Source organism: Macaca thibetana, chromosome 17 (genome assembly GCF_024542745.1).
Source record: "Macaca thibetana thibetana isolate TM-01 chromosome 17, ASM2454274v1, whole genome shotgun sequence".
NCBI classification, from domain to species: Eukaryota; Metazoa; Chordata; class Mammalia; order Primates; family Cercopithecidae; genus Macaca; species Macaca thibetana.
Window position 1 is genome coordinate 86,482,239 of NC_065594.1, and position 18,246 is coordinate 86,500,484.

General features: G+C 40.3%; 1 long non-coding RNA gene across 1 annotated transcript; it reads left to right on the plus strand.

Annotated features, from left to right (window-relative positions):
- The first annotated feature begins 1,816 nt into the window (after window positions 1–1,816).
- Window positions 1,817–15,996, plus strand: LOC126940294 (uncharacterized). Its single transcript, XR_007720696.1, has 3 exons — window positions 1,817–1,873; window positions 2,392–2,493; window positions 15,612–15,996. It is a non-coding gene; the product is annotated as an uncharacterized LOC126940294 (long non-coding RNA).
- The last annotated feature ends 2,250 nt before the right edge of the window (window positions 15,997–18,246 follow it).

Below are 18,246 nucleotides of genomic sequence, written 5' to 3' on the forward strand. Positions count from 1 at the left end.
GTCTGGTTTAAAATGTTACACCACAATATTAAATGGAATTACCTTCTAGGGTATGAAGTGAGAAATAAATTATTTGGGGAAATCTAATCAATGATGCTATAAAAATTAATTGCAAAACACTGGGCTCATTTAACTTTTATTCTATAAAAATAGTCAATGAAGAAAGATATGGTTAATGCTAGTGTAGGATAAATACGTCAATAATTGTCAGGCAATATGTAATACTGAGTCTCAAAGATCTAAAAGAAAGAGGCTCGGGTTTACTTTTATGGACAATTGTAAATGTGGAATCATTTTACATGATGATAACCTAAATTAATATTTTTGCTACACTCCTTTTGTATTTTTCCCAATTTTTATTATGAAAATTTTCAGATACAGCAAAGTTAAAGGAATTTTTAGGTGAGAATCCATATACTCACCACTTCCATGCTACCATTAACATTTAACTAAACTTTTTCATGTCTATCCATTCTTCCAACCTTCTATCCAGCAATTAATTATCATTTGTTTTCAGTGCATTTGAAAGTAAATTGCAGACATCATTAAAATTCCTACTAAATATTGAAGTATGCCTATCACAAATTAAAATTTTGCATTTACTTGTATTCTTTTCCTGTAAAACTTATGTGAAATGAATTGCACAAATTGAAAGTGTACACTCTCTAAATTTCAGCACAATCTCACTTTTCTAACCCAATGCTCTACCAGGATACAGAAACTTAACACCACCCTAGAAAGTTCCTCAAGCCTTTCCCAGTGAGTCTTCAATCCACTTTCTAAGGGGCAAGCACTCCTCTGATTTTCTTCCCCTCCCATGATTATTTTTTTCTCCTCCAGAATCTTCTATCAATACACTGTTTGCTTTTGTGCGGTGCTGCTTTCACTGGGCATGAGGTCTTTGAGATTCATCCTTGTCGTTGCCTGTATCAATAGTTCATTCCTTTTTATTGCTCAGTAGTATTCCATTGTATGACTATACTACAGATTTTTATTTTTATTATTATTTTAAAAATTTAATTTAATTTAATTTTAAGTTCCAGGATACATGTGCAGAATGTGCAGGTTTGTTACATAGGTAAACATGTGCCATGGTGGTTTGCTGCACCTATCAACCCATCACCTAGGTATTAAGCCCAGCATGCATTAGCTATTTATCGTGATGCTCTCCCTCCCTCCAACCCTGAACAGACCCCAGTGTGTGTTGTTCCCCTCCCTGTGTCCACGTGTTCTCATTGTTCAGCTCCCACTTATAAGTGAGAACATGTGTTGTTTGGTTTTCTGTTCTTGTGTTAGTTTGCTGAGGACAATGGCTTCCAGCTTCATCCATGTCCCTGCAAGAAACATGATCTCATTGCTTTCTATGGGTGCACAGTATTCCATGGTGTATATGTACTACATTTTAGTACATTATTTATTTAGTACTTTATCTATTCTATCATTGATGGGCATTTGGGCTGATTCAATGTCTCGGCTATTGTGAACAGTGCCACAATGAAAATACGCATGCATGTATCTCTATGATAGGAAGATTTATATCCCTTTGGATATATAGCCAGTAATGGGATTGCTGGGTCAAATGGTATTCTGCCTCTAGGTCTTTGAGGAATCGCCACACTGTCTTGCACAATAGTTGAACTAATTTACATTCCTAGCAACAGTGTAGAAGCGTTCCTGTTTCTCCACAGCCTTGCCAGCATCACTACAGATTTTTAAATCTGTTCTCCCATTCATGGACATGTGGGCTCTTTCCAATTTGGGGGCTATCATGGATAAAGCTGCTATGAAAATGTGTCCAAGTCTCTTCGTAAACTGATATTTTCATTTCTCTTTGGTAAATCCCTAGGAATTGACCTGCTAGATCACTGTCTAGGTATGTATTTAGTAGGTTTTTTTTTTCCTTAAGTACTTTACATATTTTAACACACTTGTTTCTCAAAACACAAATTGCAAGATGGATACTATTATCATCCTCATTTTACCGCTGAGAAAACAAAACTGCAGAAATTTTATAAACACACAGGTAATAAGTGATGAGGACAATGCTTGAACCTAATAAATTAAGTTCCAAAATCCATGCTTTTAACACGTGATAATTAAATAGTGGGAAATCAATCTGGAGATACACCCAAAAGGCAGATCATTAAAAATTCATTAAAAGTCTTGCAAATTAGGTTAAGGAATTTAGACTCTGTCTTCCTAGGGGAGCCTCCTAAGTTACTCATGTCCCTGTTTGCTTTTGACATTACCAGTGCAGGGGATTGAGAAACCTGATCTTAACTGTGCTTTAGAAAGATGACCACATTCCTAGTTTGTGGAGGAGGATAGAAAACATGAAGTTTAGTGGAGTTTTAATTACATTAGAATTAAATACTTTATTCAATTATTCAGCACAGAATTACTGAGAATCTGCCAGGTGGAAGAAAGTGCCCAGGAACTGGAAATCCAGCACTGAACGGAAGGACATCCCTCATGGAGCTTGCATTTTAGGAGGTAAGAACAATAGCAAACAAGCAAACAAAAATATATATAGCCTGTCAAGTGGTAACACATATTTGGAGAATAGTAAAATAAGTAAAGAGAAAGAGGAAGTGTCGCAAGGGGCAGGAGCGGGTATGATTTTACTGAGTGACTGGGGAAAGCCTCTAGTAGGAGAGATTTGTACAGCACCTGAGGAACTGAAGGAGGGAGTTTCGCAGATGCCTGGAGAGTGCTCGTGTGCAAGAGGAAACAGCATGTGCACTGGTCCTGGGGGTGATGGGCTTGGCATTCAAGGATCAGAGTGAGGAAGGGAGGGGAGGAGATGAAGTCACTCTCAATGTGACCATTAAAACAAAAACATGTTCCATTGTAGAATAGTTGTTGTTAACAACCATGGATGGTTTTAACAGTTTTATCTATCGTGGGGCTACTGTGTGGGGAGAGTAAGAAAAGATGCCTGGATATTTATGTTGGTGTGAATTTGGCTTCCGCCTCTCCCTCTGGTGTTGTTAAGATGAAATGACGAGTGGTGAAAGTAACAGAGAGTGTATGACTTGCAAAATACAGTCATGCATCACTTAATGACAGGGACCCATTCTGAGAAATGCATCATTAGGTGATTTAGTCATTTTGTGAACATGACAGAGGACTTAACGCAAACCTGGTGATATAGCCTACTGCACACATTGGCTGTACGGTACGGCCTATGGCTCCTAGGTTACAAACCTGGACGGCATGTTACCGTAAGAAATGCTGTAGGCAACTGTAACACAATGGTAAGTATTTGTATATCTAAACACAGAAAAGATACGTTTTTGTAATCTGGTTGAAACATTGCTGTCTTATACACGGTTCAGCATTGACTGAAGCATCCTTACACAGTACATGACCGTATCTATGTATTTATGAATTTCCTATCATTTACTAGCAATCTATCATAGTCCAGGTATAGCCTCAGTTCTTTGCTCTTTTTGAGGGCAGTCTGTGCTTGCAGGACTAATCTACTGAAATCAAGCCCCTCATGCTGCCCATCTTGGCATATTTTTCCAGTGCGGTACTTACAATTGCAGACACACATTTGTGGGCTCACAGGTTGATTGGGTGCTTCACCGTCTTCATTTCTGGCTACAAACATAACTACACGTGCTTCTTGAATAAATGGAGAAAAAGTCCTCAGCAGGAACTGGTCTTTTCAGGTCCTCTGCCATCATCTGATCAAATCTCTCTTCGGTATTTGCATCGACTTTGTCTTGTGCCGCTGTATCCTGGAAAGAACTTTCTGGGAGCAATCATCTGGTTGATATTTACAAGGGTTTTTATTTTGGAGATTAACTACGCTCTTCACTTTGATATACGGCCACTCGTCCTGTGATCTAACTTCAGGAGCACATTTCAGGGGAAGATAGCACACCGAGAAGGGTGGTCCTTTCACAGGAAACATACCCTAGCACCAGAATAGCACTAACCATGCCCTTATCCATTTCAAAGCCTCAGACTAAGTCACAGCAAATATTTGGTTATGTCATAAGATACTGTAATTTTTACAGGAAATATATTTAAGTCATTTCATTTCCCCCCTTTTTCTTCACATTCTGCCTTTTTTCTTTTTTCTCTGATTTTATGGAGGTATAATTGCTATTAAAAACTGCACATAATGTATACAATTTGGTGAGTTTGGACATATGTGTACACTGGTGCTAACATATAATCCAGCAATTCCATGTTCTGCTTTTTCTATTGAAGTAAACTTTAAGCATGATTTCTATTCTGTAAGTTATTAGATTTTTACAATCTAATAAATTAAAAAATACTCTCATCTCCATAGCTAAGGTATAGGGGATGCCTCCTGAAGGTCGGTTTATCAATGTAATTGTAGGTTTAATGTTTTCATGTGCTCTGTACTGTGCAGCTAGATGGTGAAAAGAATTTCGGGGGAAAACTCAAGTCCAGATTAAATAGTTGAATCCTGAGAGTCTATGTTTGAGTGAGGTGATCCCGATATGTAGTAGCTTTCAGTGTGACACGTTTCAGAAAGGAAACAGTATTGTTGTTCTCTTTTTTTTTTTTTGCACTGAAAATATTTGCAATACATCTTCTATAATTATTGCTTCTTCATACTAACTGATCTGCAGAACATTTCCAGTGTGAACCTGTTTTCACTCATATTTCACTTTGAGCGCAAATGGCTCCTCTCACTCCTGCAGTTTTCTCCAGGCTCTTTTTCTCATCTGCGTTCACATCTACCTTTCCGCTGGAGGTGATGGCTTGAAACACCGCCATCTGTTTTTGTCAGTGGAAGAACGCACATCGCAGGTGTATGAGGCAAGGATGCTGAGGCTCAGAGGCTCTTGTAGCCTAGACGCCCGGATCCATTCCCAGATGCAGGACCGTGGAGTGTGGCCGACTGTTGTCCTCAAAAAATGTCACTCTAGCAGCAGGTTGGGGTGGAGCACAGGTGGCTCAGTGGCTGTTAGATGTTTTCTCTTCCATTCTCTTCTGGAAAGTGGTGATTACCCCCAAAGAAGTTAGCTAACTGCTGCACTGGCTCCCAGGGTGCCTCTTGCCTTCACACAGAATATCCAGGGTGTGAGCGTCATGATTTAGTGAGCACAATAACTCAGCATCTTTCTGTGCTGCCCGAGGAAACTACTGAGATGGAGCACAAAATGTTGACGTAATCCACAGAGAAACAGCTCTATCAAAGAGAAGTAAACAGTCCCCCAGGATGGAGAAGGGGAAGCCGTCGGCAGCTTCCAAGGCAAGTGTGCCCTTTGTCTCCTTTTCCCCTCGCTGGGAAGTCCTGTAAGGGAAGAAAAAGGGATCCTATATTTTTATCTTGTTTTGTTTGTTGGTTTGTTTTTGAGATGGAGTCTCGCTCTGTTGCCCAGGCTGGAGTGCAGTGGTGCGATCTCGGCTCACTGCAACCTCTGCCCCCCAGGTTCAAGTGATTCTCCTGCCTCAGCCTCCCGAGTAGCTGGGATTACAAACACCTGCCACCGCGCCAGGCTAATTTTTATATTTTTAGTAGCGACGGGGTTTCACCATGTTGGCCAGGCTGATCTCGAACTCCTGACCCCAGGTAATCCATCCGCCTCAGCCTCTCAAAGTGCTGGATTACAGGCATGAGCCACCGCGCCGGGCCGTATCTTATGTTCTTAAAGTCCCCTCTCTTTCAGTAATCAACACAGAGCAGAGGTCAGGAAATAAGATATGTTTAATTTTCTTGCTAATTTTCTTGCTGTTTTCAGGGAGAAATATGTGTCTGTGCAGACGTAGCTCACCCAGATTACCGCAGGGCACTAGTTACATGAGAAGCAAGGCGAACACCATCTAGTTTCTTGTTCACTATTTTTCTTTCCATAGAAGTCTTACATTTATGTGAAAAAACACAAAAAAATCCATCTTATGAAATGAAAGAAATTAACTTCAAAATCTGAATTTTAATTTTTCTAGAGATTTAAAAGTTTGAATTTCACCCATTGCAAAGTCTTATTTCTCTGATGTCAACACAGTGGACTTGAACGTGATGTAGCAGATGCAGAGAAGATATTTTTTTCCTGACATTGTAAACACCACATGAATGATTTGTATATAATTTCAATTTAAAAACTAATGACAATGTTTAGAAATAAGAATAATTTATGTCCCTTCCTTTTTTATTCCTAGATTTTGTGTTTTATTTATCACTACATTTTGACCAGAGTGCATTAAAACAGTCATTGAAAAAATAAATGGGCAATTCTCCCATTTATCATCTCATTTGTAATCACTGTACAGTAGGCTGTATCATATCCTGTGTTTAGTTACATTCTTTAAACTCATCTTTTTTTTTTTTTCCCCTCATGTTTTAGATTTTTTTTGCCTGTGAAACTGTAGCCTGCTTTGCAGGCTGGTCTGATTCTTACCTTTTCATTCATCTGCTTATTTTAGCTGCATTGCTCTTTTCCTCAGCATGCATGGGGTATAACGTCCCACTCCTCCGCCATTAATCATTAAACAAATACCTTGGGGAAAAACTAGAAAAAATGGTGGGAAAATGAGTTTAATTCTGGAGTTTTCTCCTTCATGTTTTAAGTGAACTTCAGTAAAACTTCAGTTAGTTTCTCTGTTGTGTATATGAAGATATTTTGCTTTGCATTATAGAGAGCTGTATATACTGCCGCCTTCTCCGTGAGAGGTCAGAGCTTTGAAAACAACACTGAATGACTGAATCTAATACCAACGTATTGAATTGAAATAGGTATCATTTATTAAATGTATATGCGTATTGCTCAATTTTTCTGTTTTCCAATGTTCACGTTTATTGAGAATATTTCATAGAATGTTAATCAGCTCTAACTTTGCTTCTGACTCATGCAAACAAGTACCTACCAAAATATCCAATTATTCAGTAATCCACAATGACTGTCTCAAAAGAAATACTGCACAGTCACATAGAAATGCATGTGAAAGTGCTTTGGAAATTGTAAAGCACAATGTTTAAACTAGTTGGTATTACAGAGAATTTTAAGTATTGACCTCAGAAACCATACCCACCTCACCCACTTCTCCAGCCATGGAAATCACTTTATTTCATGCATTTTTACTGGCCATTTCCCTTCTTTGATGGATAAGCATACTTTCTTAGTGCTTGTGAGACCAGGACACTGGCCACGTAAACAAGCACTCAACTTTTCCTGGATACCTGCCCCAGTTGGTCAACTGGTGAAAGTGTTGTTGAAGTACAAAGTGTACCCAAGGAACTGTCAGATCTAGCTAATAACATTTCCAGACAGACTGCTGAAGGCATCACATAGCTTTTACTTGTTGTTTATAGTAAGATGGAAAAGAAGAGATACAAACTAAAAGGTCTATGAAGCATAAGAGAGATGAAAATTGCTACTTTTAAAAATACTAGACTTCCTAGATAGTAAAATGATGCTAAAGTTAAAAATGGCTCCAGGACAAATATCAAATCTAGACTGCTGTCAACAAAACATGGTAAGAAGAAGCAGTTGAGGGTGTAGCTGTAAACCTTTTGTTAAGAGCTTGGAAATATCTAATGTGTACCTCAGACAATCATTCAAACAGTGACACCTCTGAGAAGCTTAAAAAGTATTGTTCCTCACCACATGCAGTAGAAGCCCAAGACAGAGAAGGGCTAATTCCACATTTGTGTGTGTGGCTTTTTCTAACAGAGTGAATACCAACAGGAATCACAGGAGACTCACAAAGTTTTTAAGATAATTTTATTAACAAAAACATTGTTTGCTTGAACTGCAAGGTGCAGGAACTGTACAATTTAAAAAGAAGACTTTGAAATTCAAAGTTTCTACAGGTAAGGAGCAGGCTAAGAATACCATTCTGCTAAAAACACAAGCTATATTCCATGGAAAAGAAAAAATGACTCAGGTGAAGAACTTAGAGGACAGAGCGAAGAGTTACGAAGAGTTATTGTCAGGCCTTGACTCCTGATCAAAGAAATGCTAATATGTGTCCTGCTAGATTTCACAATTGCTATGGACCAGTGATTCCTGTGTGTCTCCTTGCTCTACCCATTTTTGAAAGTATTTACACAGGTTATCTCAGGCTTGTCTCACCATTATATATAGGTGTATGATACAGACAATTTCTCTCTAGCTGACAAGTCTTCAGTTAGGAAGGAGCTGTACTCAAGAAACCACATTGAAGAACTTTCACTTAAAGCAGGATTTGATTTAGATACCCAAATCCTTGAACTTGAGTCTGAGCTGTAATAAGTAAGATTTGGGGGGAATTTTGAAGGGAATATATATATTTGGCATGCAAGAGGAAGGTTAATAATTTGTAGCCAGAGGGTGAACTCTGGTGGTCTTATAGTATGTACAAAAATTCTTTGATATTCTTCTTTTCAAAAGGTAGAATCTAAATCCCCTCACCTAAAATATGTCTCAGAAACTTACTTTTAATGAATAGAATGTCATAGAAATAACAATGTGCATCTTTTGACCCTAGGTTATTGTATTAGGCTTCTCCAGAAAAACAGGATCAATAGGAGATATATATGTGCATGTGTTTATATAGGTGCCTATACATAGAATTATATCACATATATAATTATATTTTATATATATATACATATACATACATATATGTGTGTGTGTGTGTATGTGTGTGTGTGTATAGTCTCTTCTGGAAACACTCTCACAGATAGACCCAAAAATAATATTTTGCCAGCTACCTGAGCATCCCTTAACCCAGTCAAGTTGACACATAAAATTAACCATCACATATCCACCCCTTGCCAACTTTGCACTCAAACACATCTCCTTAGTTTATCATATAATAAAACCGCATTTAATCTCCAAATAAAGACAATAACATCATAATTCTAGCTAACATGATGCAATTATCCTGTGTATGATTGAAAATAAACAATTATCCCTCCCTCAAAAGAGAAAGTAAAGTCCTTGAGAGATGTGTACTCTTCTCTTGATATTCTGTAACTTAAATACTATGATGTAGAACTAACAATGCTTGAATATTGTTGTAAAATCAATACATCTAACATTATATAAGGGCATAAGAGATTAAAAAAAACAGATATTTGCTTAATATATGCATATATATACACAGGCATATTTATAACAATAAAGGAAGAAATTCTCATGAAAATTACAGTTCTTAATTCTGTAACTGGTCATGTGATTATAGTTCATGTTGCTAACTACCTTCTTCTATTTAATACTACCCATTCTATATTCTCTTTGCTTTCAGCAAGCACCTCAGTTGGTTTTTACCTGATGGGGTGACTCCAGTTGTTATTCCTAGGGCGTCTGGTCTATTAGTTGGTATGCCTGATTGGGTTGTTGTAATTTTCCATCGACCTTAATCAGGACATGGCAGTACTAAGAGATTTCCTAAGGAATCTCCTGTATCCCAGACACACTCTTCCTTACCTCCGTTGTGGAACAGCAGTCACCTTTCCCTTTGGCAGTCTGGATCAATCACCCCAACCAGCATTGTAACTTCCTCCTTGGCCTGTTGACTCAGAAGCATAAGGAGCCCAGAGTGGCCTGGTGGCCATCTTCACTTTTAATCCAATAGCATCATTGTTTGTCTCCTGGTGGAAACATTTCTCCCCCTGGAATTTAGATGTCTGGCCAGGTGCCAGTGGCTCATGCCTATAATCCCAGCACTTTGGGAGGCTGAGGCAGGTGGATCACCTGAGGTCAGGAGTTTGAGACCATTCTGGCCAACATAGTAAAACCCCATCTCTACTAAAGATACAAAAATTAGCCGGACATGGTGATATGTGCCTGTAATCCCAGCTACTTGGGAGGCTGAGGCATGAGAATCGCTTGAGCCTGAGAGGCAAAGGTTGCAATGAGCAGAGATTGCACCACTACACCCCAGGCTGGGTGACAGAGTGAGACTCCATCTCAGGAAAAAAAAAAAAAAAAGATGTCTAGGCCAACAAGGCATAAATTCACAGGAAATGGGGCAAAAATTTGCTAGTGGGTCTCTAGTGGGGAATAGTGAGTGGAGTCACACCCATTTCCATCCCTTGATTCCTGGACCCATGAATCCTAGCTATCAGAGAAATGGCACCACATATTAAACACTGACTCAGAGTATATATAGCCTCTGGAGAACATTGTCCCAGCCCTGAAAGATATTGCCACCTGGCTGGCACTGTAACTGATTCCTCAGAAGGCCATTCTGCCATTCTACCACGCCAGCAACTTCATGATAGTGAGGAGCGTACTATAACCAGTGAATAATTCCATGAGCATGGGCCCATTGCTGCACTTCTCTGCAAGTGAGTTCCTTGATCAGAAGCCACATTGTGTGTAATACCATAATGCTGAATAATAAGCCTTTCTGTAAATTCATGGATGGTAGTTTTAGCAGAAGCATTGCATACAGTACAGGCAAATTTATATCTAGAGTGAGCATCTTTTCTAGTAAGGACAAAGTACTGCTTTTTCCATGATGGAAGTGGTCCAATGTAATCAGCCTGCCACCAGGTAGTTGGCTGATTACCCTGAGGAAAGGTGCTGTTTGGGGCCTCAGTGTTGGTCTCTTCTGCTAGCAAAGACCACCCAGCAGTGGCCATAGTTGGGTCAGCCTTGGAGAGTGGAAGTACGTAGTGCTGAGCCCTGGCATAGCTCATCTCCGCTGCCATGGCCATTTTCCTCATGAACCTATCAGGCAATAACAGAGGTGGGAAAGGGGCTGACTGACATACACAGAAAGGTCATCCTATCCACTTTATTAAAATTCTTCTCTCGTGAGGTTACCGTTTGATGAGCATTCACATGGGACACAAATAGCTTCACATTTTTTGCCTTTTAAGAGAAATCTCTCCATACACTTCTTCCCCATATTTACTTGACATCAGTTTTCCAATCATCTTTCTTTCAAGTTTCTGACCATTCTGTCAAACACCAGCCACAGCCCATTAATACCCAATTCAGAGGTTGTAGCCATTGCATCTAGGATCCACTGGTCATTTTTCACATTTTGCCATTTCTCCTTCCAAGCAAAGTTCACAACCAAGCACACTTGCCAAAGTTGTGCCTGCTGGGAGGATTTTCCTCACTGCTGTTTTTGAGGGATGTCCTGGAGAGTGGCTGAGTGCTACAGTTACCCACTTCTGGGTGGTGCCTGCATGTTGACCGTCTCTCAATCAGGTCTGAATTTGTCTTCCTCTTTCAACTAATTGTAGGGAACTCCCTATGAGGCCATATATGCAGACTGGGAGAGAAAGGGCAGTGTAGCAAGAGTGGGACCATGGGCATTCCAACTACTTATTCACGTAAATTGCTTGTGCCTTCAAGGTATGCTTGGCTCGCGATCATGTGTATACCACTTCCATCTGAAGATATAGTGTTGCTATGCATGTCCAACTTTATGGTTTGATGGGTCAGATAACATTCAGTTCATGGAAAGCAGCTCATGTTACAGGTTAACTTGATGGACTGTGGTCAAGTGTTCCAATTCTACTATGGTCAAGTAGCAGGCCAAAAGCTCTCTCTGGAAAAGAAAGTAGTTATCTGCTGATGATGGCAAGGCCTTCCTCCAAAATGCTAAAGGCCTGCACTGCTCCAAAGAGCATCCCTTCCTGCCACTGACATTTCAAGCACCATTGGATCTGCTGGATAATAGAATCCAAATGGCAGAGCAGCTTGCACAGCAGCCTGGGCCCGTCACAGAGCCTTCTTTTGTTCTGGGCTCCGCTCAAAACTAGCAGCTTTTTGGGTCACTTGGTAAACGGATGAGAGAGACACCCAAATGAGTAATGCGTCACCTCCAAGATCCAAATAAGCCGACTAGACATTGTGCTTCTTTCTGAGTTATAGGAGGGGCCAGATTCAACAACTTTTCCTTCACTTTAGAAGGGATATTTTGACATGCTGTACATCACAAGACCCCTAAAAATTTTACTGAGCTGGAACACTCCTGAATTATCACTGGATTTTTCCCCACTTTCTGATGCTCAAATGTCTTACCTATAAGTCTAAAGTAGTTACTACTTCTCACGCACAAGGTGCAATAGGCATAATATTATCAATGTAATAGACCAGCGTGGTAACTTGCAGAAGGGATAGGCAGTCAAGATCTCTGTGGATTCAATTATGACCTAGGGTTGGAAAGGTGATGCATTCCTGAGGCAGGATGGTGAAGGAGTATTGCTGCCCTTGCCAGCTGAAAGCAAACTGTTCTGGTGGACCTCATGGACAAAGATGGGAAAAGAGGGCATTTTCCAAATCAATAGCTACATACCAGGCACCAGAGGATATGTTAATTTGCTCGTGCAATACAATCACGTCTGATACAACAACTCCTATAGGAGTCACCACTTGGGTGAGCACGTAGAAATTCACTGTCTTCTGCATAGGACAAATAGGACAGCTAGATGGAGACGTGATGGGAATCACCACACTTGCATTTTTCAAGTCCTTGATGGTGGCACTAATCTCTGCAATCCCTCCAGGGTACTGTTTTTTATTTACTCTTTTTGCAGGTGGAGGCAGTCATAATGACTTTCACTTGGCCATTCCCACCATAATACCCCTAAGTCAACAGGTCAGAGGACCAGTGTGGGGATTCTGCCAGCTTCGGAGTATGTCTATTCCAATGATCAATTCTGGAACTGGGGAAATAATGACTGGATGGGCTCAGGGATCCACTGGACCCACCGTGAAATGAACCTGAGCTAAAAGTAACTGATCACCACTAACCCCTACTGTGACTGGAGGGCCACAGCGATGTTTTGGGCTCTTCTGAAATCAGTTAACAGTTCAGAGCCAGTGTCCAGAAGTCCCCCAAAGTTCTGACATTTTCCTTTTTCCCACACACAGTTACCTTTTTAAAAGGCTGGAGGTTTCTGTGGGGAAGGCTGGGAGGAAGATGTACAGTCCCAGGGCTCTTCCTCAAGGGACCTAGCCTTTGCTTTATTAAAGAGGTTCTGGGTCTGCAAACTGGCTTGATTCTGAGACTTGATGCAGGGGCTGTGATTCTCTGTTTTTATGATTTGAGTTAGGCTTTTGTTCAGTTCATCTAGAATTTTTCTCCTTATACAGATCAAGTAAAATTTGGGTATGATTTCCATCTATTTCCTCTCTAGCATCACCATGATGAACTAGCCAACACCACATATCTGCACAGATCTGACTGCTCTGTTTGCTGCTTTAACTTTGCTGTCCATTATGGTAGCCACTGCCCACCTTGGCACTGGCAACTGAGTCTTCCCCTTAGCCTCTGCCCTCCTAGGTTCCAATTACTCCCATTGCATTTACATTTTCTAATCAAGGTCTGTAGTTCCCACTGTCAGGTCTCGCCTATAGAGAACTTACTGGGGCTCCCCTCACAAATTTATTTCTCAAAGAATTGGTGAAAGTAGTGTCCTCTGGACCCTCCCTGGGGGTCTAAGTCTCAAATGACAAATCCGCTCTACATTCCAATATCCCTAAATCTTTGAATCCCTTTCCTATATTAAACCAAGAGAGGTTGCATGTTTGCAATGTGTTCACTGTGGGTTGTCTTTTGTTCCATGTTCCAACCAACCAACCAGCCAAACTCTAAGAGCTGTTTCTAACTCCTTGAGTTGCAACATTTAATGTAAAATGTCTTCTTATTGAGTACATATTAATAAGTTTGACCTGATCCAAATGTATGTTCCTCCCAATATTATTCTACTGTATTAATATCCATTTTCACACGCGTCCCATAAATTTCTACATATAAAAATTAGAAAATTCAAGTAAGTTCTTTTGGAGTGTAGTACACCTCCCCATGAATTACACTTTTCGCCTCACCTTTAGGGATCTTCTGGGACTTGAGCCTGGTTATGTGTCTAGAAGCAACGAGGGGTGATGAGCGTAGGTCATGAAGAGTATCAGTACTGTCTTGCAGGGCAACTGCCTCAGGGGAGGACATTACCGTTTCCTCAGGCAATACAAAATTACTATCCTCAAAGGGAAGTAGAAAGGCCAAGCCCTTGTGAATGGAGAAGCCTCTACCACTGTGAGTAGGGAGACTTCGTCCACTGGCAGAGAAGACTTATCAGAATTTAGGGGCTCAGGCAGGGCACCATAGCTCACGCCTGTAATTCCAGCACTTTGGGAGACCAAGGCAGGCAGATTACTTGAGGTCAGGAGTTCAAGACCAGCCTGGCCAACATGGCAAAATCCCATCTCTACTGAAAATACAGAAATTAGCCTGGTGTGGTGGTGCGCACCTGTAGTTCCAGCTACTTGGGAGGCTGAGGTGGGATAATCGCTTGAACCCAAGAGGCAGAGGCTGCAGTGAGCTGAGACTGTGCCACTTCACTCCAGCCTGGGTGACAGAGAGAGACGCTACCAAAAAAAAAAAAGAATTTAGGGGCTCAATGTTCCCAGTTTCATTATGTTCTCCTTATACATCTTCATCTCAACTTACGGGATCTCATTCTTTCATTCTTTCCCAGTCAATGTTCTCACTTTAACAGTAGACACCCTACTTTAAGGCTAGGAGTTCAACTTGTGTTGTAATCCAGCCAATCACAGGATAAGATTCTGAGTTTGATTTTCAGTAATTTCAACCCTGTAGTAACAGAAGATAAGGATCTCCTTCAAGAAACATCTGGAAGTTCTTAGGTCATTTATGTGGTGCTTGAGGTGGAAATTAGAATTCCTGAGCTCATACTTTTTTTTTTCCCCCATTTGCTCAGTGATGTTAGGAATAAGCAAACAATGCCATTGAATTGTGTCGTTTTCAAAAAATGTGCAAAATTGTTATATTAAGTCACTTCACTCTGCCTTTTCTAAGTGGTTGATTAGTGATATCCACTGCAGATATTTTGGATATCTTTATAAAGTTTACACCATGAACTATCATGCTCTCTTTACTACTTTAAAGAGTCCTTAGCAACTTGAAATCAGGTCAGATTACAAGAGCCAATTAGACACCACAAAACCAATTCATAAAACTCATCCTTAAAACTGTTTCCCTAGAACTACCTTCAGTAACAAAATCTGTATAAGTCAAGGATCTCTAGAGAAACAGAACAAATAATGTGTTACATATATTATATATATGTATATATATATTTTATGTATATGTGTCTATATAACATACATGTATATACAAACACTCAGATACATATATTTGGAGAGACAGATCTATACATATATCTATCTGTATCTTTCTATCTATCTCTTTCTATCTATCTGGAGAGAGAGGGAAAATCATTATGAAAACCAGCTCATGTGATTATGGAAGCAAAGGAGTTCCACGACTTGCAGTATTCTGGCTGAAGAATCAGGAAATCCAATGGTAATTGAGGCCAGGTCCAAAGGTCTGAGGACCAGGATTGCTGATGTTTGAAGGCAGAACATGCATGTCCCAGTTCAAATAGAACAAATTCACCCTTTCTGCTGTTGTTTTTCCTATTTGGGCCACAAATGGATTAGTTGATGCCTGGCCACCACGTTGGTGAGGATGGGTCTTTCTTATTTAGTCTACTAATTTAAATGCTAATCTTTTCTGCAAGCACCCTCACACACCCATCCAGAAATCATGTCTTTCCAGTTATCTAGGCATTCTTTAGCCCAGTCAAGTTGCCACAAAATTAACCTCCACAGTCCTAAAAGGCTGTACTAATTCCTCCTTGATCTCTTTCTCAGCTCAGTTACCCTGGGAGAAGCCAGCCTGCACATTGTGAAGGCACCAAAGCTGACTGCACAGAGATGACAGGAAGAGAAACTGAGGCTTCCCATCAACAGCCAACACCAACTTGCCAGCCATATAAGTGAGACATAGTAAAAACAGATCCATCAGATGGTTAGGTCTTCAAAAAACTGCAGCTTTGCCAACCTTGCAAAAAACCCTGGATCAGAACCATTCAGATAAGCCACTCCCAAATATGCAGGCTACTGTAGTAGTTACTCATTGATGCATACCCAATTATTCCAAAATGTAGTGGCGGGCGCCTGTAGTCCCGGCTACTCGGGAGGCTGAGGCAGGAGAATGGCGTAAAAACCCGGGAGGCAGAGCTTGCAGTGAGCTGAGATCCGGCCACTGCACTCCAGCCTGGGCGACACAGCGAGACTCCGTCTCAAAAAAAAAAAAAAAAAAAAAAAAAAGAAATAAACACTTTCCCCCCAGTGTCTGTGAAACAGGAATTTATGAGGGGGTTAACTGGGTGTTACTGGCTAAGGTGTCTGATATCGCAGTTAAGATATTGGTTGGGGCTGTGGTCACCTGAGGGCTTGACTGGAACTGGGTGATCTGCTTCCAAGATGGCTCCCTCATGTGGATGTTAAGGAGACCTCAGTTCCTCACTGACTATTGGCAGGAAAACTTGATTTCTCCCTACGGATCCCTCTTCAGGCTGCTGGAGTGTCTCACAATATGGTAGCCAGCTTCTCCCAGGAGAAGGAATCCAAGAGAGGGGAAAACATGGAAACAATGACGTCTTTTATGACCTAACATTGGGAGTCACGTGTTGTCTTTTCCATATGATCTAACTGGCTGCACGTGTCAGTCATAGTCAACGTAAGCGTGGACTGCAGAAGGGTGTGAAAACTAGGAAGTGGGAATCTCTGTAAGCCATCCTGGAAGCTGGATATCACAGTAGGGTAATGAATGGTTGTTACTGATTTATGCCACTAAGTTTTGTGGTAATTTATTATGCAGTGACAGATAGCTAATATACAAACAGACCAATATGGAATATTTGGTTATTCTTAATGATTCGAAGTGAAGAATGTTAGTGCTGCCGCCTCCTCTATCCATGAAGCCTCAGGAGATGTTGTGGACCAGAAGGGTGCACACTCGATCCTGTTTCCATACAGCTCTCTAATTGAAGTAGTGTCCTGAGAACCCCAGCATCTCTGGAACTGGTTTGGAATCCCAGCAGCTGGTACTGGGACATAAATCTTGGCAATTTATTAGCTATTTTTATTCACTATTTTCTAATTTTTTATAATTCAGGTTTTACGGTTTTGCCTACGTTCCAATCTTGAGACGTAAACTTTTGTGTTCCTTCTGGTAAACAAATACCTTGTGTCCTTAGAAAAAGCTTTTTACACCCTGCCTTTTCATATATAAAAAATACTGGGTTTGTTTCCTACTCAGACTTTATTTGGAACACTATAATTTAAATCAGTCTCCCCAGATAGAAGCATAGAAAAAGAAGATTGGGGAAGTACAGCGTGTTGTTTCCAACAAGGTGGAAAATTCATCTGAAATGACAGAAATCCTGGGTAATGACGAATCTCTGAGGATTCCTGTGTCACAGCAAACTAGCTGATTGGTCTGTGCAATTGAGCTATAGCATAATATCAATACTTACACTCCCTTTTGAATTGAAAATGAGGCAATTAAAAGTTACTAAATCCCTTGTTTTGAATTGCTTCTGGTCCCTTTGGGTTTACCATAGCCCAGTTTTGTGCCTTTCATTTTGAGAAGTCCTGTCTTGCAAATTTGAAAGTCTGTAGACTCTATTTTGAAATGGGCTTTATTCCAAAAATAGGTTTTACTTTATTATTTTCCACTGCCTCTGGGGATATTTTGACAAAAATGGCAAAACCCAAAGACTTCCTGAAGGCTAATCTTTTTTCTGGGTCATATGATTCTTTTCAGTTTTCATCTGGAGAGGGTTTTATGATAACAATAGGTTTGACTGTTGGTGAACTGGAGAAAATCCTGTTGCTTTAGAGTTAACAATGAGTGGAATTTCAGTGCAGTATGGTTATTTGCTTAATACAATAGAAGTTGGTGCAGACTGGACTTGCAAATGTCAAACAGACTGTGTGGGAAAATCTATATCACTGCAACTGAGTCAACAAACAGTTCTGAATGCAGAAATGCTGACAGGACTGTAGCAAGCAATTTGGTCAACTTCAATTCATGTCCAAAGTTAAGCTGGATTAAAAAGATGCCTGTGAAGAAATGGTTAAATATTAAAAACAGCAGGGATCTTAAAACCAAGAGGGGAAGAGAAACAGGAATCAGTGAAATGAAACATTAGAAACACAAAACAATATGCAATTAATAATACCTGTCTCAGAGGCAGGCTTATTATAAGGTGGAAGCCACAAAAGAACAAATGATCAAAGCAGCAGCTGAAGTCCTCCAGCTCATTACTCACATGCATCATGAAGTGCAAAACAGTGATTAGATGACAGAAGGATACTCTATCTTCCAATATTTTTAAACTTCTAGCTCTGTTGGGTAAACAGTTTCCAAATGGACATGAATTCACTTGAGCCTGATGCATCTTAGTTTATTGGCCAGACATAGGATTTCAGATAGGAA